Source organism: Macaca mulatta, chromosome 16, assembly GCF_049350105.2.
Source record: "Macaca mulatta isolate MMU2019108-1 chromosome 16, T2T-MMU8v2.0, whole genome shotgun sequence".
In the NCBI taxonomy this organism is placed as follows: domain Eukaryota; kingdom Metazoa; phylum Chordata; class Mammalia; order Primates; family Cercopithecidae; genus Macaca; species Macaca mulatta.
In genome coordinates, this window is record NC_133421.1 from 66,413,490 (window position 1) to 66,437,748 (window position 24,259).

At 51.9% G+C, this 24,259-nt stretch overlaps 1 protein-coding gene across 22 annotated transcripts in view; it reads right to left on the reverse strand.

Annotated features, from left to right (window-relative positions):
• ZNF385C (zinc finger protein 385C) overlaps positions 1-22,467 on the reverse strand; it is a 67,975-nt gene extending 45,508 nt beyond the window's left edge. For 12 of the 22 annotated variants that reach the window (XR_013406814.1, XR_013406813.1, XR_013406817.1 and 9 more), the window contains exon 1: positions 21,851-22,467. The gene's annotated coding sequence lies outside the window, so the exon portion shown is untranslated. Of the gene's footprint in view, positions 1-21,418 lie in introns of all 22 variants that reach the window. The other 10 variants (XR_013406815.1, XR_013406816.1, XR_013406808.1 and 7 more) reach the window with 2 other exon arrangements.
• Between the last annotated feature and the right edge of the window lie 1,792 nt (positions 22,468-24,259).

A 24,259-nucleotide genomic window follows, 5' to 3' on the forward strand; every position in this document is an offset into this window, starting at 1 on the left:
GGAGAATCGCTTGAACCTGGGAAGTGGAGGTTGCAGTGAGCCAAAATCACCCCACTGCACTCCAGCCTGGGCAAGAAAAGTGAAACTTCGTCTCAAAATAAATAAATAAATAAATAAATAGCATAAAAAAAGATTGTGGCCCTTAAGTAACTGGTCCAAAGTCACACAGGAAGTGGGCACCAAATGGGAGACTCCAGGCTGCTCCAAGGCACTGTCTCTGGAGGTCAGGGGAGACAGCCAGAGCCTGCTGGGGAGACTCCACCAGTGTGTGTGGCTGAGAGTCCTTTCTGATTCCTCCCAGGGGATCGGAGCACAGGGTCCAGCACACAGTAGGCACACACAGGGGCATGGAGCCAACCAGGGAGAGCAGGAGGCAGGGGCTGGTGACATGACCTCCAAGAGCACTGTCACCATTCTGTTATTGGAGAAGCAATAACAGAGCAAGAAAGAGCCAAGGAAAGTGGACAGAGAGGGCTCTTGCAGCCAAAGAAGAAGTGGCGGTACCGCTCACCTGCCTGGCACTGGGGCAAGCCTCCTGGGGACCAGGCCATGCAGAGAGGAGGCCCCATGGTGGGAGCCTCAGGGACGCCTCATCCACGGTGCCACCAAGTCTCCCAGCACTTCCTGGTCCACCCATCCACCAACTCACCACTGCCTTGGGCCTTGCCCTTGCTGCCCCCTCAGCCGGGAACATCCTTCTGACATTCACAGAGATATCTCCTTGTCACTCAGGCCCCAGCTCAAATGTTACCTCCCCAGGACCCCCTTTTCCCAGCTTCCTCACTCCTTGTCTCAGACCCAGTTTACCACCCTCTTAGTGTATCTCCCCGGTTGTAATTGTTTTGTTTGGATCCTGACCTGTCTCCCCCATGAGGGCAGGACCTTTATTTCCCAGCTATCCACAACACCAGTGCAAAGCTTATTGCATGCCTAATAAATGCTCAATAAATAGTTGTTGAATGAATAATAAATGCATTTCCATTTTTAAGGTAAAGTCATATTAAATTGTACATTTTAAATGGGGAAATTGTATGGTATGCAATATTTCAATAAAACAGTTATTAAGGATTTTTTTTTTTTTTTTTTGAGACGGAGTCTCGCTCTATCACCTGGGCTGGAGTGCAATGGTGCAATCTCAGCTCACTGCAACCTCTGTCTCCCAGGTTCAAGCGATATTCCTGCCTCAGTCTCCCAAGTAGCTGGGACTATAGGCGCATGCCACCAGGCTAGGCTAATTTTTGTATTTTTAGTAGAGACGGGGTTTCACCATGTTGGCCAGGATGGTCTTGATCTCCTGACCTCAATATCCACCCACCTCAGCCTCCCAAAGTGCTGGGATTACAGGCGTGAGCCACCGCGCCTGGCCAAAGATGTTTTTAAAAAGTAAATCCAAGGCGGGGAGGACAATCATGGTACACCATGTGTACCTCACTATCCCACAGCACACGCATCCTCTACTTAATCTAGTCACACTGCTCTCCATCACAGTCCACATCCTGTGGCTGTCCGTGGAGAACTGCAGTTGTTCAGACTTGGAAGGGATCTTAGAGGTCATCCTGTCCCTTTTGTAGCAGCTTTGACAAGGTATCCTCTGGCCTCTGCTTGAACATGCCAGTGACGGGGAGATCACTGCCTAACAAGATGGCCCATTCCATATGCTAACGTTCATTAAAATGGGGGGTTGGAACCTGTTTCCCTATAATGCTTGCATACTGGTCCTAGATCTGCTGCCTGGTAACACAGAAAACGTGCACTCCACCTTCCACAGCCAGAGAAACACAGCAGGCAGCTTCTTCCTAAAGGGGCTCTTCTCCCAGCTAAAGAGACCCATTTGCCACCGCTATTCTTCCCCTGACATGGCCACCTCCTCCAGGAAGCCTTTGAATATGTGCCTCCCCCTTGTATGTGCTCCCAGGGCACCTTTAATGAGACCCTAACACTGCCCTTATCACACTGTATTAATTAAACTGTCTCTCCCAAACCCTGCTTTGGTTACCCGACTATACTGAGGGCTCCTCCCCCAGGGTAATTCTGGGCCTTCATTCATTTCCTTTGCCTGCTACCTTGCATGGTGACCAACTGACCTGATCTAAACCACTTAATTAAAAATGCTGAATAAATGGTTTCCGGGTGTTTGGTTATCCCAAGAGTTTACATTCCTCTAAACTCTTTTAGGCTTTTGGTATCCTCCTTAGAACAGAAAAAGGGACAGCACAACATCCCCCAATCTCTGCCCTCTTCTGTGAATGCCGCCCGTCCCTCAGCTTTTCTTCAGCCTTGAACTAGCTCCACATAGAACTGAGGGTCCTTGAAACCCCCAGGTCTATTTTCACATGATGCACTGGTGAGTTCAGCCTCCCTATCCCAGCCCCCGAGTGAGTGGTGGTTTCCTGCACTGGGAGGCCCAGACCGTATGTTTGGGCTTGCTGGCTCTCCCATTCTGCTCAGGCTGTTGAGATCATTCAGCAGGACCACAGGTGCCAGCTTAGTGCCACCCACAAAGATGTGGCTTCACCTAGATACCCAGGAATAACACACCCCTAAACTCCAACCCCTCACGCAGGCAAAACACTGCCGTCTATTGTGGGCCTTCTGTGTGCCAGATCCTTCCCGTGCCCTTTCCCACTCATTTCGTCCCCCACTAATCCTGAAAGGTCGCTACTATTCTCCTGATTTTGAAGATAAAGAGGGGGAGGCTCTGGCCGGAGGCGGTGGCTCATGCCTATAATCCCAGCACTTTGGGAGGATGAGGCGGGTGGATCACGAGGTCAGGAGATCGAGACCATCCTGGCTAACACAGTGAAACCCCGTCTCTACTAAAAATACAAAAAATTAGCCGGGCATGGTGGTGGGTGCCTGTAGTCCCAGCTACTCAGGAGGCTGAGGCAGGAGAATGATGTGAACCTGGGAGGCGGAGCTTGCAGTGAGCCAAGATCACACCACTGCACTCCAGCCTGGGCTACAAAGCGAGACTCTGTCTCAAAAAAATAAATAAAATAAAATAAAAAAAGAGGGGGAGGCTCTGAGAAGTTAACTTACCTGCCCAAGGTCACACAGCTGGAAAGGGCAGAGTGGATTTGAACCCCATTGGATGACTCCAAAGTCTAGGCTGTCTCTTTCCTTTACACCATGGTGCCTCTAAAGGCCTTATCCCAATATGCCCAGTAACTTTTTTCCTACCAAGTTGGGGTGAAGAGGAAGAACAAATGGAAAAATTCTTCCTGCTCATGGCAAGCTGGGGGTGCCAGGTGGTGCTGGCCCTCCCTGGTCCACCTTCCACTTGCTCAGTGAGGGATTCAGGCCCCTTAAATGTTGCCCTCCCCACTCCAGAAAATGATGCTTAGTCTAAATAAAGCCTCTGAGTCTCCAGTTTGACCATTCCAGCTCTCACTACTGGCCAGTCTCATCCACTGTCTCCTCTTCCTCTGTTTTGTCTGTGGATGACTCTTCAGCCCTAGAACAGTGCCTGGCACACAGAAAGTAACCAAGACATATTTCTGGATTTGAGGAATGAAACGACTCTCACTGTAGGTGCAAAGAGAAATGCATCGGGCACCTTGCTCTGGCTGTGTGAGTTCAGGCAAGTTACTTCCTCTCTCTGAGCTTCAGTTTCCTTATCTCTAAAACAGGGCAATTAATAGGTAACAGTGTAGAGGATGACGTGACATCATGCCTGCAAAGTACCCCATGTAACATGTGCCCAACTAATAATAGGGCATCATTAATTAGGTGTTGCTGGTCCCGGCTTTAGAGAGAGGGACACTGAGGCTCAGAGACGTGAAGGGACTTACGCAACCCTCAACATTACACAGCTTGGAAGAGGCCCACACAGAACAGGAGCTGATGGGCCTGGATTTAAGGCTGTGCCTATTTCTTGCTCCTGGGGCCTTTCCCAAATGTTCGATAAATACAATTTCTACTATAAAGATAAGAAGTGGTTAAAAGAATTGTTCATAATAATAACACTAAGGGTCCCCAGCTGAAGCAAAGCCTGCAGCAAAGGGGCTCAGGCAAGGAGCGGAGACCCCGGCCCAGCCAGCAGCTTCCCTGCTCGGCCCACAGCCCAGACTGGGGCTAGGACGGGTGGCGTCATTCTGGGCTTCTGGGCTTTAGGAGGGTGGGAGAGGCCCCAACAGTGGGTAGGCCTGCCCCACCCCACTCATCATGGGTCCTTTCTGCTCCCACTGAAAGGGCAGACTCTCTAGTCACTTGAACAAGTCCACTGTGACCCCTCCCCCAACGTTTTGCCTCTTAAAATAGCCCAGAGCCACCATGTGCCCAGGGCGGCTCCCCACTGGTTGTAAATCCCCCTGAAATCAAATCTCCATCCTGCCCCAAGCAGGACGGCACCACCTCCTGCCACTGCTGGGCTCCAGCGCCGGCCAGGCTCCCCCGATGGAAACCGGGACAGTTGTCCTTCACAGTGACCGGGACATAAATCCCCAAATAATGAGACAGGCGCTGGGAACACAGAACCAGACGCGGTGCTAATTGGTTTGCTTCTGGGCAGAGATGATGTGGAGACAACAGTAACAGGCCTCAGTTTCCCTGGAGGTGTATTGGGGTGGGGGATGTGAGGGCCGGGGATTCCCGGCTGAGCTGATTTTTCTACGCCTTCTGACTGGCCTCACAACCTACTAACCAGCCGCACTTTTTAGGATATTAAATTCCCAGATGTAAAAGAAAAGGGCTGGGGTCTCCTGGTCCAGGTCCTGAGGTAGGAAGCCTTGAATCTCTACCATGATCCAGAAACACCTTCTTTCCATTAAGAAAAAAAAAAAAAAATCAACCAAGATTCAGATCCTTCCCAGTATGCTTGGGGATTGGGGGAGCAGGAAGGTGAGGAACCCAGTGCAACCTCCCTGCTCCTCATGTGAGGTTGGTAATGGATTCTTGGACAAGCCCAAGGTCCTCAGTTTTCAGTAATCAGGATGAGATTATCACATTAAACTTTCAAAGTCTTTGCTCAAAAAGCAGCAGCAGCAGCTGACACCCTTGACTCCCCCAACTTTCCCCACTGTCACCTTCTCCTGGACCATGACCAGATGAGCTCCAGATACAGGCCACGTGGAGGCTCCACTGCACTGGGGCACAGGCAGGGGCATGGACAGGATGATCTCTCTGGGGGTGGCCTCGGGGTTGTGGTAAGATGGAAGCGGGAGGAGGTTGGGGAGAGAGGTGAGCATGTGTGTCTGCGGGTGTGATTTGGAGGGACTGCGGGGAACTGGAGTAACTTGAAGTTAGGCAAACGTGTTTACTGTTTATGTTGCAACTCCACCACTAACCGTGTGACTGGGAACTTGTCCCTTCTCTCCACATCTTAGTTTCCTTATCTGTAAAATGGAGATAATGGTAACAACAATGCCTAATAATAACTCCCCTGACTCAAGGCTGATGTGCGAGAAGATTAAATTAGATAACATAGAATATACTAGCCAGGCGCGGTGGCTCATGCCTGTGATCTCGGCACCTTGGAAGGACCAGGTGGGTGGATTGCTTGAGCCCAGGAGTTCGAGACCAGCCTGAGAAACATGGCAAAACCCCGTCTCACAAAACACACACACACACACACACACACACAAAAAACCAAAAAACAAAACCAAAAATATACATATATATGATCAAAAATTAGCTGGGCATGGTGGTGCATGCCTATAATCCCAACTACAGGGGAAGACTGAGGCGGGAGATTGAGGCTGCAGTGAGCCATGATCATGCCACTGCACTCCAACCTGGGTGAGTGAGACTCTGAATCAAAATAAATAAAAAATAAAATAACGTAACTGACCAGGCACAGTGGCTTATGCCTGTAATCCCAGCACTTTGGGAGGCTGAGGCAGGAGGATCACTTGAGGCCAGGAGTTTGAGACTCTATCTTTACAAAAAAAAAAAAAAAAAACCAAATTAGTTGAGCATGGTGGTGTATGCCTTTAGTCCCAGCTACTCAGGAGGTTGGGGCAGGAGGATCGTTTGGGCCCAGGAGTTGAAGACCCCAGTGAGCTATGATTGTGATACTGCACTCCAGCCTGGGTGAAAGAGCAAGACTGTCTTCCCCCATCACCCCCCAAAAAAGAAAGAAGGAAAATGCCCTAGAAACAGTAAAAGCCCATTGCAACGTGAGGGATGATGTCATTAGTTACAGCAGGAGGGATGGTGATAAGACCACAGAAAGAACTTCCTCACAGCTGTGCACTGGAATCTAATGGAGCAAAAAAAAAAAAAAAAAAAAAAAAGACAAACAGGCTTAGGTAGAATGCCAAAGACCTCACCAATGATTCACTCTCCCAACCCAGGGTGCCCATCCCCATGTCCAGGCTCCCCTCCTGCCCATCATCTTGCCTCCCAAGGCTGCCAGGCATCCCCCAATTTTTCCCAGCCCAGAGCTCTATTCAGCTTGTATTTGTTGCCAACACAACGGAAATTATTTCAACCTCCTCACCTAGCTTGGCAGAGCTACCTGGGGTGTATAGGAGAGGCCAGAGCTATAAGAAAGGAGGCTGGAAATTGGGGTGCCCAACAGCAGGGGTGGCCCCCTCTCCAGAATATTAGCTACAATCGCGGCATTCTAGAAGGCAGTCAGCTTCCTGGGAGGACAGACTTATACTGCCCCATGGAAGGGAAGGGAAAGCCTGAGGATCCAGGGGTCCTCATGAGGACCTTGGCCACCTTTCCTCTTACTTTAAAGAGCTGCATTCAGAAAGTGTTGGGAAGGAAAGGCCCTGACTACCAGCCAGGTTCAATCCTGAGGAAATTAAGATCTGTAAGTCTCCCTGAGCCTCCCTTCATTTCCTGAAGCTTTTATTTAGTTTGTCCAGCAGGATCCTCCCACCCCAGCCCACTGACTCAGGCCTTGGAGTCCTCTTCTCCTCCTCAATATGAGAAACTAATCCTAACCTATCCTAACCTCACAAGGATGGAGGCAGACTGGGGATGACTCCAAGATTCCAGGGTCACCTGGGGTGGGGAAGGGAGAGCCTCCAAGTCCATTGGCTGAGGGAGACGGTGGGGTATCCATGGTCCACCTTGTTGGCCAGGGAGCAGCTGCTGACCACATCAAAGTCCTCCTCTCAAATCAGTCTGGTGGCTGGAGGCACACAGCCGTTGCAGGCCATGAAGAAGGAGGCCTTTCAAAACCAGCTGAGAGGTTCCAAGAAACGCCCTGAGGACAGGCTGTGTCAACATGTCCTGCGCCCCCCAGGCCCACTGGTGCAGCTTCCAAGCAGCTTCCTGCAGCAGGGCCGCTCAGAGGCCTTGGCGGGAAGGCAGGGCAGGGTGGAGGACAGGGCCTGAGCTACAGGAGCCATCAGACCTTGGGCAAAGTCCTTATCTCTCTGATCTATAAAATGGACCCGGTAATATATACCTCATGGGGTTGTTGGGAAAACCAAGAGGTGATAGAGGGATAGTGTCTCCCTTTGTGTCTGGCACAGAATAGAGGCTCAATAAATTCACTCAATAAACATTTACTGAACACCTACTACATGCCAGGCCATCCATTCTGTACCCTGGGATCTAGCAGTGAATGAAAGTCCAAGGGGCCCTCATGGAACTTGCAAATCTGGGTTGGGGGAAGAAGAATGGGCATAGACAATAAGCAGATAAACACATGAATCAGGATGGACAAGAAGAGGAGAAATATCGCTCTGTCCCGTCCGGCTCACGGGCGGCCAGTTCAAAGTTACCTCTCTTGTTCCCTAAACATCGCTATTATCCTGTTCTCTCCTTTTTTTTTTTTTTTTGAGACGGAGTCTGGCTCTGTCGCCCAGGCTGGAGTGCAGTGGTGTGATCTCGGCTCACTGCAAGCTCCGCCTCCCGGGTTCACACCATTCTCCTGCCTCAGCCTCCCGAGTAGCTGGGACTACAGGTGCCTGCCACCACGCCCGGCCATTTTTTTTGTATTTTAGTAGAGACGGGGTTTCACCATGTTAGCCAGGATGGTCTCCATCTCCTGACCTCGTGATCCACCCGTCTTGGCCTCCCAAAGTGCTGGGATTACAGGCATGAGCCACTGCGCCTGGCCTCCTTTTTTTTTAAAGATGCCCAGATTTCATATTGTTCAAACACACATGCTCTACAAACAATTTGTGCAGTTGATACAATCCCAGGGTCCTGAGGCGACATTCATCCTCCTCAGTTTACGAAGAAGATGACGGGATTAAGAGATTAAAGTAAAGACAGGCATAGGAAAACACAAGGGTATTGACTGGGGAAGTGATAAGTGTCCATGAAATCTTCACAATTTATATTCAGAGAGTACAGTAAACACAGGTGTAAGAAATTATAAAAGTATTAATTTGGAGAACTAATGAATGTCCATGAAACCTTCACAATTTATGTTCTTCTGCCGCGGCTTCAGCCGGTCCCTCCGTTGGGGGTCCCTGACTTCCCACAACAGACGAGGGCTTGCAGAAGACCAGTACTTGGAGGGGCCCCTCTGAAGGGGCTCTGTCAGACCTGGCTGACCTGAGGGACAGGCCTGCCTGAGAGTTTTTAGCCACAACCACTCACAAGAATCACCTGAGCAGCCTTGGAAGATTCTGATGTCCAAGCTCCTCTCCAGGGATTTTAAAAAATTTTTTTGATATGGGGTCTGACGCTGTCACCCAGGCTGGAATCCAGTAATGTAATCTTAGCTCACTGAAACCTTCACCTCCTGGGTTCAAGTGATTCTCCTGCCTCAGCCTCCCAAGTAGCTGGGATTACAGGTGCCTGCCACCATACCCAGCTAATTTTTATATTTTTTAGTGAGTAGGGATTTCACAACGTTGACCAGGCTGGTCTCGAACTCCTGACCTCAGTGATCTGCTCTCCTCGGCCTTCCAAAGTGCTGGGATTACAGGCGTGAGCCACCAGGCCCGAACTCTTTCCAGAGATTCTGATGGAATACCAACCTTCTATTGAAGGAATACCAAATCTCTTCCAGCCTCCCCTGCTCCCACAACTGGGTCAAAAGTGGCATGGTGGTGACTGGCTCCTCTAGATCCCTGCTCCACCCCCTGACCTGAGCCTCTGGTCCCAGGATTCCTCTTGTGGCATCTGGCTTCTCTCCCACCCACTGCTCTCTTGGCCTTGCCCTAACGGCCAGCCCTGGGACGGGAGAGAGAGTACAATTATGTTCCCCCAGGCAAAGGTGCTCCAGGACACCCTCTCCATCCCCGCTAAAGAACCAGGTATCAGCCGGTGTGGCAGTTCATGCCTGTCATCCCAGCACTCTGGGAGGCTGAGGCAGGAGGATTGGTTGAGTCTAGGAGTTTGAGACCAGCCTGGGCAACATAGTGAGACCCTGTCTCTACAAGAAATACAAAAATTAGCCAGGCAAGACCAGGTGCAGTGGTCACACCTGTAATCCCCGCACTTTGGGAGGCCGAGGCTGGTAGATCACCTGAGGTCAAGAGTTCAAGACCAGCCTGTTGGCCGGGCGCGGTGGCTCAAGCCTGTAATCCCAGCACTTTGGGAGGCCAAGACGGGCGAATCACGAGGTCAGGAGATCGAGACCATCCTGGTTAACACGGTGAAACCTCGTCTCTACTAAAAATACAAAAAACTAGCCGGGCTAGGTGGCGGGCGCCTGTAGTCCCAGCTACTCGGGAGACTGAGGCAGGAGAATGGCGTAAACCTGGGAGGCGGAGCTTGCAGTGAGCTGAGATCCGGCCACTGTACTCCAACCTGGGCGGCAGAGCGAGACTCCGTCTCAAAAAAAAAAAAAAAAAAAAAAAAAAGACCAGCCTGTTCAACATGGTGAAGCCCCGTCTCTACTATAAATACAAAATTTAGCCAGGATGGTGGTGCATGCCTGTAATCCCAGCTACTTGGGAGGCTGAGGCAGGAGAATCGCTTGAACCCGGGAGCCGGAGGTTGCAGTGAGGCAAGATTGCATCATTGAACTCCAACATGGGCAATAGAATGAAACTCCTTCTCAAAAAAAAAAAAAAAAACAAAACAAAAAACAAAAAACAGTACCTCTTGAGAGACAAAGTGGCAAATGTAAGAAACCATGCCTGTTCATTTTTGCTTGCCAGCATAATTTCACAAAGCTCCTGACTCATGACAAAATGTTGGCTTTTTTTTTTTTTTTGAGACGGAGTCTCGCTCTGTCACCCAGGCTGGAGTGCAGTGGTGCAATCTCAGCTCACTGCAAGCTCTGCCTCCCGGGTTCATGTCATTCTCCTGCCTCAGCCTCCCGAGTAGCTGGGATGACAGGAGCCAACCAACATGCCCCGCTAATTTTTTGTAGTTTTGGTAGAGACAGGGTTTCACCATGTTAGCCAGGATGGTCTCGATCTCCTGACCTTGAGATCCATTCACCACGGCCTCCCAAAGTGTTGGGATTACAGGCATGAGCCACTGTGCCTGGCCATAACAAAATGTTTTAAAAAATCAGTCACACTACAGGAGGTCTTTGTTTTCTGGTAACTGGCCCAAAAAACAAAGATTTTACATTTTACCAAGAAAATCTTGTGTTGTCTTTATTAAGTTTTTGATTACTTTAAAAAACTGAACTTTAAAAGAATTAAAATTTTTGCATTCATATAACTTTTAAAGTCTTTTATTTTTTTGAAACAGTCTTGTTCCATCGCCCAGGCTGGAGTGCAATGGTGTGATCTCGGATCACTGCAAACTCTGCCTCCCAGGTTCAAGCAATTCTCCTGCCTCAGCCTCCCAAGTAGCTGGGATTACAGGTGTCCGCCAACACACACGGGCGCTCATTTCTTACAAGTACAACTGAAAACAATCAATCTTCCTGAAAAAAGCCTTCCTAGTTACCTGACACAATCAGCATTTGTCTTTTAAATACAACCAGGCAGCTGATTTATGACCAAAAGAAAAAACTTGTGACACAAAGTAGCAAACATCAGAAGTCATTTGCTCATTTCTGCTTACCAGGATAATTTCACAAAGTCCCTGACTCTGTGCTTATCTGCAGCTCTCTGAAAAGAGTTTTAAAGACAAAACAAGATAAAACACAGCACCTCCCACCGCCCCCCATCTCTTGCCTGAATCACTATATTCCTTAAAAGATCAATGGCCCCAGTCCTAGCCAGGCACAGTGGTTCATGCCTGTAAATCCCAGCACTTTGGGAATCCCAGGCAGAAAGTTCACTTGAGGCCAGGAGCTTAAGACCAACCAGGGGAACACAGTAAGACCCCCGTCTCCATAAAAATAAAATGACTGTAGTCCTTGCCTTTTCTTGCACATAAAATAATGTCTGACAGAGTTAATGATTACGCCTCCGTAATCTATAACCAATATACTCTTGTAGCCAAATTTTGATGTCATTTTGCACATACTGAACCTCCACTACCTACATATAAACTATAAGCTAAAACACTGATTTAAAACAGTCTGACAAAACTGTTTTAGGGCTGTAGGCCTTGTGCTATAGTCCTCTGTAAGACTTCTAAATAAAACTAACTTTAATTCCTTAAATGGTTAATTTTTTTTTAATCGACACTCTTAGAGGGTCGTTATGGGGATTACCTGAGTCAATATTTGTAAAGTGTTTAGCAACCAGGCACGTGGTAATCATTACATGTGTTTGCTAAATAACACAAGTGTAGTCAGTCAATCAACAAGGTCGGTCCTGCTGATGCCAGGTCTGGGAGGTTGGGACTGAGATTTCCACTTTACAGCTGAGGAGACTGAGGATCCGGAGAGGAAGAGACTTGCCCAGATGGCACTCAAACCCGGGGTCTGTCTGCCTTCAACCTTCTCTCTTCCAGCACCCCCAGGTCACCTCCCTCCCTCCTCAGGCGCCTGGCCTGGCCCGGGTGGGCGCAGTGCCCCACACTGACAGAGGCCCCTTTGTCCCCCTGCCCAGTGTCACACCCTGAGGGCGGAGCACGGTCAGACAAGCGCCCTGTGTCTGGGTCTGTTTCACCGCCAGGTCTGCGGCTGCCTGGGCGGCTCCAGCCGCGGGACTCGAGGTAGGTGGATCCCAGGGCCATTCCCATCCCTTCCATCCCCGACCTTTACCTCAGCAGGGCATCCCCGACTCTCCCTCAGTGCAAAGAAGGAGAAACCCCCAACGGAAACACCCCAGTTCTTGGTCTCAACTCTGTGCAAACTCCGAGTGGCCACAGCCTGGGTGTTGTGGGGAAGGGCTCCAAGCTGCCTCAGATACTAGGAGCAGGGAGCTAAGAATGTGGGAACGGCAGCGAGGGCATTCTGGGTGTTGGGGGAGGGCTGTGGCGGGATCCTGGGGAGCGGGACAGAGATTACCCTGCCCTTTTTTAACCCCATACTCTCTCTGTAACCCGTCGCCCAGGCTGGAGTGCAGTGGTGTGATCACAGCTCACTGCACCCTTGACCTCCTGGCCTCCAGCGATCCTCCCGCCTTGGCCTCTGAACGCACTGTGACTACAGGCACACACGTCACCACGCCTGGCCCAGTTCACTTCTCTTTACCACCTGGATGGGCAGAACAGCCTCCTCACTGGCCTCCCTGCCTCTACTTCCCCACTTCCTCTCCCTCCCAGTCCCATCTTCACACAGCCAGAGGGAGACTATTAAAAGGGCAGCTCTCCAGCCTGGGCAACATGGCAAGACTCCATCTCTACAAAAAATACAAAAATTAGCCGGGTATGGTGGTGCATGCCTATAGTCCCAGCTACTCGGGAGGCTGAGGTGGGAGGATAGCTTGAACCTGGGAGGTCGAGGCTGCAGTGAGCCATGATCACACCACCGCACTCCAGCCTGGGGGACAGAATAAGACCCTCTCAGTCAATAAATAAATAAATAAATAAATAAATAAATAAATAAATAAAAATAAAGGCAAATCTGATCACATCATGCTCCGGGATAAAAGCTCCAAAAGCTTCACCCTTTGCTTTAGGAGAATGCTTGCCCCAGCCTGGAAGATCCGGGCCATTCCTCTTCCCCAGGCCCTTCTCTCGCAGTCCACCCCTTCCACCTGATCCCTCCCACAGATTAACTGAGATATAAATACAACTCTCCACCTAAAAATATTACAGGTAGAAGTAACACTGAGGATGGCTAGAACTGGATATAAGAAAACTCATTATCGACTAAAATGCACAAAAGAATCAAATCTTGACCATGAATCTTTTTTTTGGTTTTAATTTAAATCTTCCAAAATGGGATGCGGTTACCCAGTCAATCACACAAGCTCTTGTGTCAAGAGCTTGCAGCCCCCACACTGATGGGTGCCTCCAATCTCAGCAGCAAAATGTACACGGAATTGATGCCGATGAAAACAGTTTCGGTAAAATTACAATGGAATGAAAAACATGGACATTTGTTTAACCGTACCACGTGGAAAAAACAAAACTCTGATCAAAGAATTAAGTTGGATAAATAGAGTTCAAGTTGGAGAACACCTTCTTAAAACATTTTCAGTGTTGGTATGTTTTGGTTTAAAATGTTTGCATTCAAAACATCCTTAGGGTCAAAATATCCATAGTGGTTAAAATATCCTGTGCCCCTCCGATCTGTTTCCTATGACTCCCCACCTTCTAGCCACACTGGGCTCTTTCTGTCCCTGGAGCACAGCGAGCTACCCCTCACTTGGGAGCTTTCTCAAAGCCTGCTCTCTCTGCCTTGAGTGCTCTTTTCCTTCTGACCTCTCCCTCCTCCTTCTCATGGCTGATTTTTTTTTTTTTTTTTTTTTTTTTTTTGAGACGGAGTCTCGCTCTGTCGCCGGGGCTGGAGCGCAGTGGCCGGATCTCAGCTCACTGCAAGCTCCGCCTCCCGGGTTTACACCATTCTCCTGCCTCAGCCTCCTGTGTAACTGGGACTACAGGCGCCCGCCACCTCGCCCGGCTAGTTTTTTGTATTTTTTTAGTAGAGACGGGGTTTCACCGTGTTCGCCAGGATGGTCTCGATCTCCTGACCTCGTGATCCGCCCGTCTCGGCCTCCCAAAGTGCTGGGATTACAGGCTTGAGCCACCGCGCCCGGCCTCATGGCTGATATTTAACTATCACCTCGGAGAGACGCCTTCCTGCATCGCTCTCTCTAGGGTAGATTTCCTTCCTTCCCATTTCCTCTTATTCCCTTTTTTTTTTTTTTGAGAGGGAGTCTCGCTCTGTTGCCCAGGCTGGAGTGCAATTGCGTGATCTCGGCTCACTGCAATCTCCGCCTTCTGGGTTCAAGCGATTCTCCTGCCTCAGCCTCCCGAGTAGCTGGGATTATAGGCATGCACCAACACGCCTGGCTAATTTTTGTATTTTTAGTTAGTGACAGGGTTTCACCATGTTGGCCAGGCTGGTCTCGAACTCCTGACCCCAAGTGATCCGCCCGCCTTGGTCTCCCAAAGTGCTGGGATTACAGATGTGAGCCACCACACCCGGCCTCTTATTCCCTCTTGAGAACCCATCTTGTTCCCTCCTGGAACCCTGTCTTGTTACTCCCTGAATTCCCAGGGCAGAGGCTAGCAAGTATAACACATAGTAGGTGCTCAACAAATATTGGTTAAATTAATGAGTAAATCAGTGTCACTGGGGTGAGAGCTAGGACAGTAGGCTGGGGCTTGGGGGTAGGGGCTGGGACAGGGTAGAGACACACCCACTTACTCATGACATCAAGTTCCAGGGAAGCCCATTTCAGTGGGAGAACAAAGAGAAGACTGGCCGCATGGTGGCATTACAGGCATGAGCCTGTAATCTTAGCACTTTGGGAGGCTGAGGCAGGAGGATCGCTTGAGCCCGGGAGTTTGAGACCAATCTGGGCAACAGAGGGAGACCCCTGTCTCTACAAAACTTGTAACAAAATTATCCAGGTGTGTGCCTATAGTCCCAGCAATTCGTGAGGCTCTGGGCTGAAGGCTGGGGTGGGAGGATTGCTTGGGCCTGGGAGGCGGAGGCTGCGGTGAGCTATTATCACGCCATTGCACTCCAGCCTGGGTGGCAGAGCAAGACTTCATCTCAAACTTAAAAGAAAAGAGGAGACAAAACCAGTCCTGCTCCTGATTTTTGCCCTATGGCCAGCTTCCCAAGGGTCAGGCCCATGTGCCAACTGGACAGCTCCCCTTCCACCCCTTCATCTGGGCCACCTCCTTGGGGCTTGGCTCCCACATGTGGCTTCAGGCCAGGCTATTTGGGGAAACTTCCTGATCCCCCCTCTGGCCTCTCCACCCCCACACCTCATCTTGCAGACCCAGAATAGCTGTCCCCAGTCTCAACCTAGGGAGAGTCTCATTCCCAATTAGCACCCAGAAGGTTGAAACCATCTCTAAAAGCTTCTTGTGTCCCTCTTCCCTCAGGAAGCTGCTAACTAGGACAGCAAATTTCAGAATAAGGTCACAAGAATGCTACCTGCCCCTACATTCACCTCCCAGTCGGAGACACGGGCCAGGAGTCTTGGTGTGTGAAGGTAGAGGAGATTTGGGTGAGGGGGAGATTCAGCAACAGTCAGGGGTGACTGCAGCCTGTGACTCTTTCAGTCAAAAGAGCAGCTCCAGCAAGGTCCGGCGAAGAGCCCTGGCTGTGAGGGGTGAGGAGACCCAGGTTCAAGTCCAGGTTCTGCTAGAAGATTGACTCTGAGAAAGTTCCTTTGCTCTATGAGCTTTCATCATCTACAAAAAGAACTTTGATCTCGGCCAGGCACAGAGGCTCATGCCGGTCATCTTAGCATTTTGGGAGGCCGAGGTGGGTGGATCTCCTGAGCTCAGGAGTTTGAGACCAGCCTGGACAACATGGCGAAACCCTGTCTCTACCAAAAATACAGAAAATTAGCTAGGTGTGGTGGCGCGTGCCTCTAATCCTAGCTACTCAGGAGACTGAGGCATGAAAATCTTGTGAACCTGGGAAGGGGAGGTTGCAGTGAGCTGAGATTGCGCCACTGCACTCCAGCCTGGGCAACAGAGCAAGCGAGACTCATGTCAAAAAAAAAAAAAAAGAATTTTGATCTCCGCAGGTGCTCATAGGATGGGATGAGGCAGTTCTGTATACTGCAAAGTTCTGTATAAAATCAGGGGATAGGAGGCCCCTTGGGGTCCCAGGGAGATTGTTCTGGAGATGGATTCTTGCAGGGGACCGGAGCCCATTTGAGAATTCTTCCTCTGCTGAAGTCTCACTGGAAGACTGGCTCAAGCCTCTGCCAACAGGGAGAGTAGGTAGGCTCCTCCCACATTCCGAAGATCACACCCCATGTGTCCCTCTTTAGGAACCCCTAGAAAACCCAAGGGTTCCTGTTCCCAATGCCTTTTCCTGGCAGTTTCTCTCCTCTCAGCAGGGGGTGGGGGAGTGTCCCATCCCCATCCTGCCCTCCAGGACCACAGCACTCAACTTGGGGGCCGAGGAGGGGATCAGATGGCATCACATGTGAGGCTGAGCAGAGCTGAAATCAGAACGGGAGAGAAGTCTGGGGCTTGGGATGTAGGAGAGACATCGGGGACCGGCGGGTGGGTCCTGAGAAGGCTGGACAGGGCAGGGGAGCAAGGCCGAAGCTGGGTCTGGCCTCTTGCCTGGGCATCTAAGGTGAGACGAAGGACCTGTGGAGTCAGTCCTTGCTCCACCCAAGGAAATCTTAGTCAAATAAACAAACAGCCAACACAGTGGCTCCTGTGCGAGAAGCCGAGAAGCCGTGGGAGTGAGAGTGATAGGGAGGCCACAGAGGTGGGGAGGCCAGGAGAGGGCAGGGAGGCTGTTTAAACAGGCCCCTTGGCCTGGGGCAGTTGGCAGAAATATTTGGAACAGGGTGGGGAACACAGTCGTGGTTTGGAGCAGGAAGCTGGGGCCTGGGGTGGGTGGGCTGAGCTTGGCTCCTTCCAGGAGAAAGAAAAGTGTCGATTCAGCCCCACTCTGGTCAACGCCTCTTCTGAGGGAGACTCCAAGTCCCAGCGCCCTTCCCTCAGTTCAAGGTCAATCAGGTCAACCAGACAGACAAGGGGCTCTATCCCTTATCTCCCAGATGGCTCTGGACCCCCAGCCCTGCTCCCAGGCCTATGACCCCGGGCCTCATCACTGAAGAATGTTTCAGTCTGGAGCTGAAACCTCAGAGTTCTCAACAGAGGAGCTGGAGGGAATGAGCCATCAGCTCTCTTTTTTTTTTTTTGAGAGAGAGGGTCTCACTCTGTCATCCAGACTGGAGTGCAGTGGCATGATCTCGGCTCACTGCAACCTGCACCTCCCAGGCTCAGGTAATTCTCCTGCCTCAGCCTCCCAAGTACCTGGGATTATAGGCACCCATCACCATGCCAGGCTAATTTTTTGTACTTTTTTTAGCAGAGATGAGGTTTTACCATGTTGGCCAGGCTGATTTCTAACTCCTGACCTCAAGCAATCCACCCACCTTGGCCTCCCAAAGTGCTGGGATTACAGGTGTGAGCCACTGCTCCCGACCCATCCACTCTCCTTAGGACATGATATTCCCTTTCTTGCCTCCTTGCCTGGCAGTGGAGGGGCCCAGAAGTGATCGTGGTCCCCTGGGAGGCATTATCACCTTCTTTTTTTTTTGAGATGGAGTTTCACATTTGTTGCCCAGGCTGGAGTGCAATGGTGCAATTTTGGCTTGCTGCAACCTCTGCCTCCCAGGTACAAACGATTCTCCCACCTCAACCTCCAAAGTGGTTGAGATTACAGGCATGTGCCACCATGCCCGGCTAATTTTGTATTTTTAGTAGAGACGGGGGTTCACCATGTTGGCCAGGCTGGTTTCGAACTTCTGACCTCAGGTGATCCACCCACCTCAGCCTCCCAAAGTGCTGGTATTACAGGCGTGAGCCACTATGCCTGGCTGTCACCTTCTTTTAGGACTCTTGGCTGTCCTTTTCCTGAAACTCCTCAAGAGACTGAGGCAGAAAGTCAGAGGGATACACGTCCAGACTGACAGGCAGAGATAGAGAGAGGTGAAGATACAGCAAGTCCCACCCAGAGAGATAGCCACGCAGTCAGACACTAAGAGTGGGAGTGTGAGAAAGAGGGACAGAGAGAGAAGGGGTAGACAGAGGAGGCAGAGAAAAAGGAAGAAGAAAAGACAAAGAGAGAAAGACACACAGAAAAAGAGCTGACGGGTGGAGAGGAGAGACAGCGATAGCAAAGGACAGTGTCAGGAGAGGGGAAAGGACAGAGATGGCGGGCACGCAGGAGGCTCAGGGCCAGACACACTCATAGGCGGAAGCAGAAAGGCTTACGAGAACTACACAAGAACAGACGGCCTCAGGATCCAGAGACACTCTCCTGGGAGATGTGGGGGAGCCAAAGTGCTGGGGGGTCGAGCCCCACTGGGGGGTGGCCTCACCAGGGCAATGCTGCTGCCTCCTGTTCCCAAAGCTGAACCAACTGCTGCCGGCGTCTGGCCCCCAGCCACCCTCTAGTAAGCCAACCCTTGGCCACTGGAGCCAGCAGGTCACCCAAGGTGAGTGAAAAGTCACCAATAAGGGACAGTGAAAGTGTGACTGGGGGTGTGGGTGTCACAAGCCGTGTGTGTCAGGGTGGGTCTGCAAGGGTGGCCACACCCCAGATTGCACCTGGGGTGGGATTTAGGAGCGCTCAATCCTCTACACAGACCTCTGGGAGTTAGTGCAGGCGGGCATGTGTACCTGAGTGAGTTTGTGAGTGTGTGTACATGTGTGTGTGTCCAGTTCCATTAAGAGCCTCACGATGCTAATGAGGCCAAGGTGGCAGGCTGTTCCTCAAATAGCCCAGTCGGAAGCGATGAGTGAGCAGAGACAGCCACAACAAAGGTTTCGTGCCTCTCTTCTGAACAGACGGTGTGTCCAGGTGCCACAGGGCACTCGACTACAGTCAACACCAGAGTGCCATTCATTCCCGCTGGGGATGACCCCCACCGCCTGGCCAGCTGACCCCACACTCTCCCCTGTCCCAAGCCCAAACTCCAAACTCATGGGAGAACCCACATGATAGACACATGGTCCCTCCTTTGCTGCAGGCGCAGCTCCCTCTGAGAAGGGCAGCTGGAGGGATGGTGGGGTCCAACCCTGGATTTCCCCCAGGCTAGCTTCCATCCCGCCTGCTTCTGTGGCCCCATTTAGTTCCCTCCTTGCTCCTGGGGTCCAGTGACCCACACCCTCATCACACACAGGAGAGAAGTAATCTCTCCTCCCCAGCCCTTCTCTCTCAAGTATCACAGGACATTTAAAAAAAATTGTCCCAGTTTTGTGGTGGATAATGAGGTCAGGAGGCCCACGGGGGAACTGCTTGTTGGTGACAACTGACAATCTTCATTTCACCTTGAAACTCCTTCCTGGTCCAGGTAAGCATGTTCTAAGCCCAGTTTTATGGGGGTGCTGTTCTACTGGGGGACAGGGAGAGTGGGGAAGGAATTAACCAAATGGCAGCTGAAGTCACAGGCCCAGCCAGGCCCACCTGGAACACTCACAGGGCCTGGGGCAAGGGGATAAATGGCGACCCACAGACATATGTCTAAATGTTTAAAAGTTATAAATCAAACCAGCAAACTGTGAAATATGTTCTAACCTCTCACCCTGACAAATACACCTTCACTAACAACCTGGAGGACCAGATGCAAATTTGGATTTGTCTGCCTCCTGAGCTTTACGCATCAGAACGGCTCTGTGCAGAGGAGACAGCTCCACTCGTACCCTGGCCACCCACTCCCTGCTGCCAGGTCCTGTCTGCACCACAAAGGACTCTCGTGCATGTATAAGGACACCCAGCCTCCTGTCCTAGCTCCATCCACAGCCCCTGCAAATAGAGTCCCTTCACTGTCCCTAGGGGTGCACACACTATTGGCATAACCTATCCTGAGGCGGACAGACCCAGGGAAGAGGATGGCATGGGCTGGGAGCCAGATGGTGACCATCTGGGCAGGGACCTCCAGAGTCACAGGTATGGAGAATGTGGTCTTGGAGGGGACTCACAGTCTTATCCCCTCGGCCCTGCTGATGCCTCATCCCACAGGGAGAGGACTGGCAGCAGGAGGGCCAGAGTGGAGCCTTTGAAAGCCCCCAGCTTAGGGCATGGGCACTCCCTCCCTTGCCCAGGTTTAAGGGTGCTACTGAACTCAGCCTTCCCTGGCAGCCTAGAGATCAGGCCAGGGCCTGAAGCCCTTCTTCCATTGGAGGACAGCTTGGACAATCCCCAAACAGGACTTTCAGTCACTTGTATTGTTTTTCTTCCTGGAAAAATTTAGTGCAGATTGATCCCAACTTGTGGATTTCTGGAGGTGGGGAGGGCAGAGTTGTGATGACAAGAGGGCATTTTTTTCAGGTTGGATCTCCAAGCCAGAGCTTGTTCCACTGAGGCACAGGCCCAAGTGAGCTCCTGCTAGCACTGGTCCCTTCCTTGGGGGGGGCGAGGGGGGACTGTCTCCCCCCTACAGAGACACAAGCCAACACAAACAAGGTGACTAAAAGAGGAGGAGGTGAGGGGCCTTGGACAGCCCAGATAGGTCCAGAGATCCAGGAGCCAGCAGGGGGAAGGGGCTGGTCGGGGGGCATGCAGTAAATGGCACTCATTCTAGCCAAGCTTAGCTTAAAAAAAACAACAACAACAACAAAAAACCCTTCCACTCCCCCCTCCCCTGCTTGCCCTCACCCCTGCAGATCGGCTTTGCTGTCCGACACATGAGGGGACACTTGTACTTTCTGAGCGCTCGCCAGGCGCCAGGCACTGTACTAAGCGCTCTACATGTGTACCCTCATTTAATCCTTGCAGCCACCCTATGAGGTGGGTTCTACTATTATCCCCATTTTACAGGTGAGGAAGTGAACTCAAAGAGGTTAAGAAACTCGTTCAAGGTCACGCAGTAGGTAGAGGTGTTAGAACTCAGCTCTAACTGACCGCAAAGCCCCTACTCTTTCCACTAGAGCACATGGCCTCCCAGAAGCAAGAAGCTGGCACGGACCCAGAAGGGATGAAGGTCAGATATGAGAATGACCTTCTGCCTCTGATGGTTTGTGTGGTGGAATAAGGCAATGGAATGGGGAATGTAGACAGACAAGGAAGCCCCCTTCCCCCCATTGTCACCCGTGTCTGTCCAAAGGCTTATGATGATCTCAGGAAGGTCCCCAGGGTCCTAGCTGGACCCAGACGGCAATGTCCTGACTTCCCTTTGTTCTACAACCCAGGGTCCTCTGCTCTACCTCAACCCAGCACCAAGACCCAAAGGCTGCCTCTCCTTAGAGGCTCAGAGCTCTGAGCATCACATTCAAGCTGTCAGCCCAGGTCCTCCTCTTCCAGGAAGCCTTCCTCGAGGTCCTGGGAGGCAGGACCCCTTTCCTACAGCTCAAATCTCAACACGGAGGGTGCAAATGCTCCCCTGTCTACAATAAGGCAACATCTGCGATCATCTTCCCCAGCTAGGTCTGTGACACAGACACAGAAAAGATCTACTGAGTTCCCAGACTTTCTGGGTTCCCTAGGCCATGGGGTAATCCCCCGCTCACTCCCCTGTACCCAGATGTAAATAAATGATGCAGATGCCTTGGGGCTCATTAGAAAACCCAGGCCCCAGCTCGGCTATGCGACGGCTCTTACCTCATTAGCCCACAGAACAGAAGCCGTTTGGGTCAAGCCATCACCCTTTATGGTGGGGAAGAGGCTGCCCTTGGATGAGGCATGGCGCACTCTCAGTCAACGAGGTTCCTTACTCCGGAGCCCGGTCGTCACCATCCCCAACCTAGACACCCAGAAAGCTGGGTGTCTAATGCCCGGCTCTTTCTTATCCATCCTTTGGAGCCCGCCTGGTATCAGGGATAACGAGCCAGGACCCTCTAACTGCCCCAGAGTTCAGTCCCGCCCAGCAGATGCCCAACGTCGGCGCGCAGAGCCGAGATAGGGATATCCTCACTGTCCCTTGGGGTCCCCCAATTTTGAGGCGAGAGGACCGGACAGGTGGAAGGGGCTGCCTCGTTCTCCCGCGCTGCCCTCGAGGTCCTCGGTGTGGACCAGCCCGCGTCGCCGTCTTACCTGCGGGGCAGAGACGGAGCCCGCCGCGGCCACCTGCTCTCGCCTGGCTGGGAACGCTGCGTGTCGGGCTGGCCGGGAGGGGCGGGGCCCGGCGGGGCAGGGGCGGGGCTGGGAGGGGGAGCCGGGCCGGCCCCTCCTCGAGGCCCCGCCGGTGGGGTGCGCGGGCTCATTCAGGTGGGACGCCCCGGGGAAGCATCTGGGCCACAGGGAGGACCCGGAGCTCGAGTTCTGAAGGCTGGGAAGTTAGGACTCCGGGGGGGTGCGGGGGATGGGTGGAAATCCCCGGCTTCAGACAGCCTTGCCCAGATGCCCTGGAGCCGGTGACTTCATATAAAGACCCCTCACACGAAGAAGAAAGCTCAGAAACCTCTCCTGGCCTGAGTCCCCTTCCATCTGAGCTCTTCGGGCCTGGCAGGGTGGGTGTGAGACGGGACACGCCTCTAAAGGTAGGGTGCCCTCTCCAGGGCTCAGCTGTGTAGGGGCTTAGGCCGCTGAGGGGGCCATTAGGCACCCAGACCATCTTTATCCTCAGCCCATCTCTCTCCCTGCCACACAGCCCCTCCTTCGCCCCCAGCGCCAGCCCAGGTCCCCCAGCTGTCACTGTTTAGCCCTGGAATGACAGGCGTCCTGACTCCGTGAGTCTAGCCACATTCAAGGCCGTTGAGCTTAGCACCCCTGAGCCCCTGCCCCCTCCCTCTGCCCCCTGTCGCTAATTTTATTGACCTGTAAAAGGCACGTTGCTGGCAGGCAGTATACTAACTGAAGGCAAAGTGGGGAGCGGAGGAGCAACTCTCCCCGGGGGGGAGGCAGCTGGAGATGGGACAGGAGGGAGGAGGAAGGAGACTCCTGCATCCAGGGCCAAGGACACTCGGAGAGGAGGAGGAAGGGGGCCTTGGGAAAGAGGGGTACACTGTCTATGGGAGATGGTAGCCAAAAAGACTGGAGCTGGAATTTCAGCCCTCCCTCAGACAAGAGGCCTACAGAAAAAAGAAAATGCTAGGAGAAGAGAGGGTGCATTTCTCATCCACCTGGGGACAGAACCAAGGATGTAGCAGGAGGGAAGGAGGGTAGACAGCAGGAAGGACTGCCATCCTGCTCTCCAATCTCTGCCCTGTCCCCCTCCCTTCCTCTTGAAGGTGCCTCCTGCCTGCTGGGCCTTTTACTACAGAAATAGCCCTTTCCCTGATGAAGCAACCTAGATCTTGCCTTTCTTTTTCTTTCTTGTTAAAATGAGAACAGAAAATTTAGGCCTTTGTAATTTTCCCCACCCCTATGCCTACCTGAGCCCACCCCTCAAATCCTGGATCTCAGCCTCTCCCCAGCCTAGGGGAGATGACCTGAGGGTTAAGTGACGGTAGAGAGGGGAACATTGGGGTTGGAAGCTATTATGGGGTAGGGGGAGCAGGAATCCCTCACACTCTTGATGGGCCTCAAGTTTAGACTGTTGATACTCTTTATGAATAAGGCTTAGGAGAGCTATTAAAAAGGAGTGTTTAAAACTTTTTTTTTTTTGAGACGGAGTCTTACTCTGTCACCCAGGTTGGAGTGCAGTGGCACGATCTCGGCTCACTGCAAACTCCGTCTCCCAGGTTCAAGCGAGTCTCCTGCCTGAGCTTCCTGAGTAGCTGGGATTACAGGGGCCCACCACTACGCGAGGCTAATTTTTTTTTTTTTTTGGAGACGGAGTCTCGCTCTGCCGCCCAGGCTGGAGTGCAGTGGCCGGATCTCAGCTCACTGCAAGCTCCGCCTCCCGGGTTTACGCCATTCTCCTGCCTCAGCCTCCCCAGTAGCTGGGACTACAGGTGCCCGCCACCTCGCCCGGCTAGTTTTTTGTATTTTTTAGTAGAGACGGGGTTTCACCATGTTAGCCAGGATGGTCTCGATCTCCCGACCTCGTGATCCGCCCGTCTCGGCCTCCCAAAGTGCTGGGATTACAGGCTTGAGCCACCGCGCCCAGCCGAGGCTAATTTTTGTAATTTTTAGTAGAGATGGGCTTTCACTGTAATGGCCAGGCTGGTCTCAAACTCCTGACCTCAGGTGATCTGCCTGCCTCAGTCTCCCAAAGTGCTGGAATCATGGGCCACCGCGCCTGGCCTAAAACTTTTAACACTAGGTCAGGCACAGTGGCTCATGCCTGTGATCCCAGCACTTTGGGAGGATCACCTGAGCCCAGGAGTTGGAGACCAGCCTAAGCAACATAGTGAGACCTTGTCTGTACACTGCCTCTCTAACCCCCCAAAATTAGGTGTGGTACATCTGTAGTCCAAGGTACCAGGGAGGTTGAAGTGGGGGGATTTCTTGAGCCTGGGAGGCCGAGGCTGAAGTGAGCCATGATTGCACTATGGCACTCCAGCAGGAACAGAGCGAGTCCCCGTCTCAAAAACAAAATAAGAACAAAAACAAAAAAAC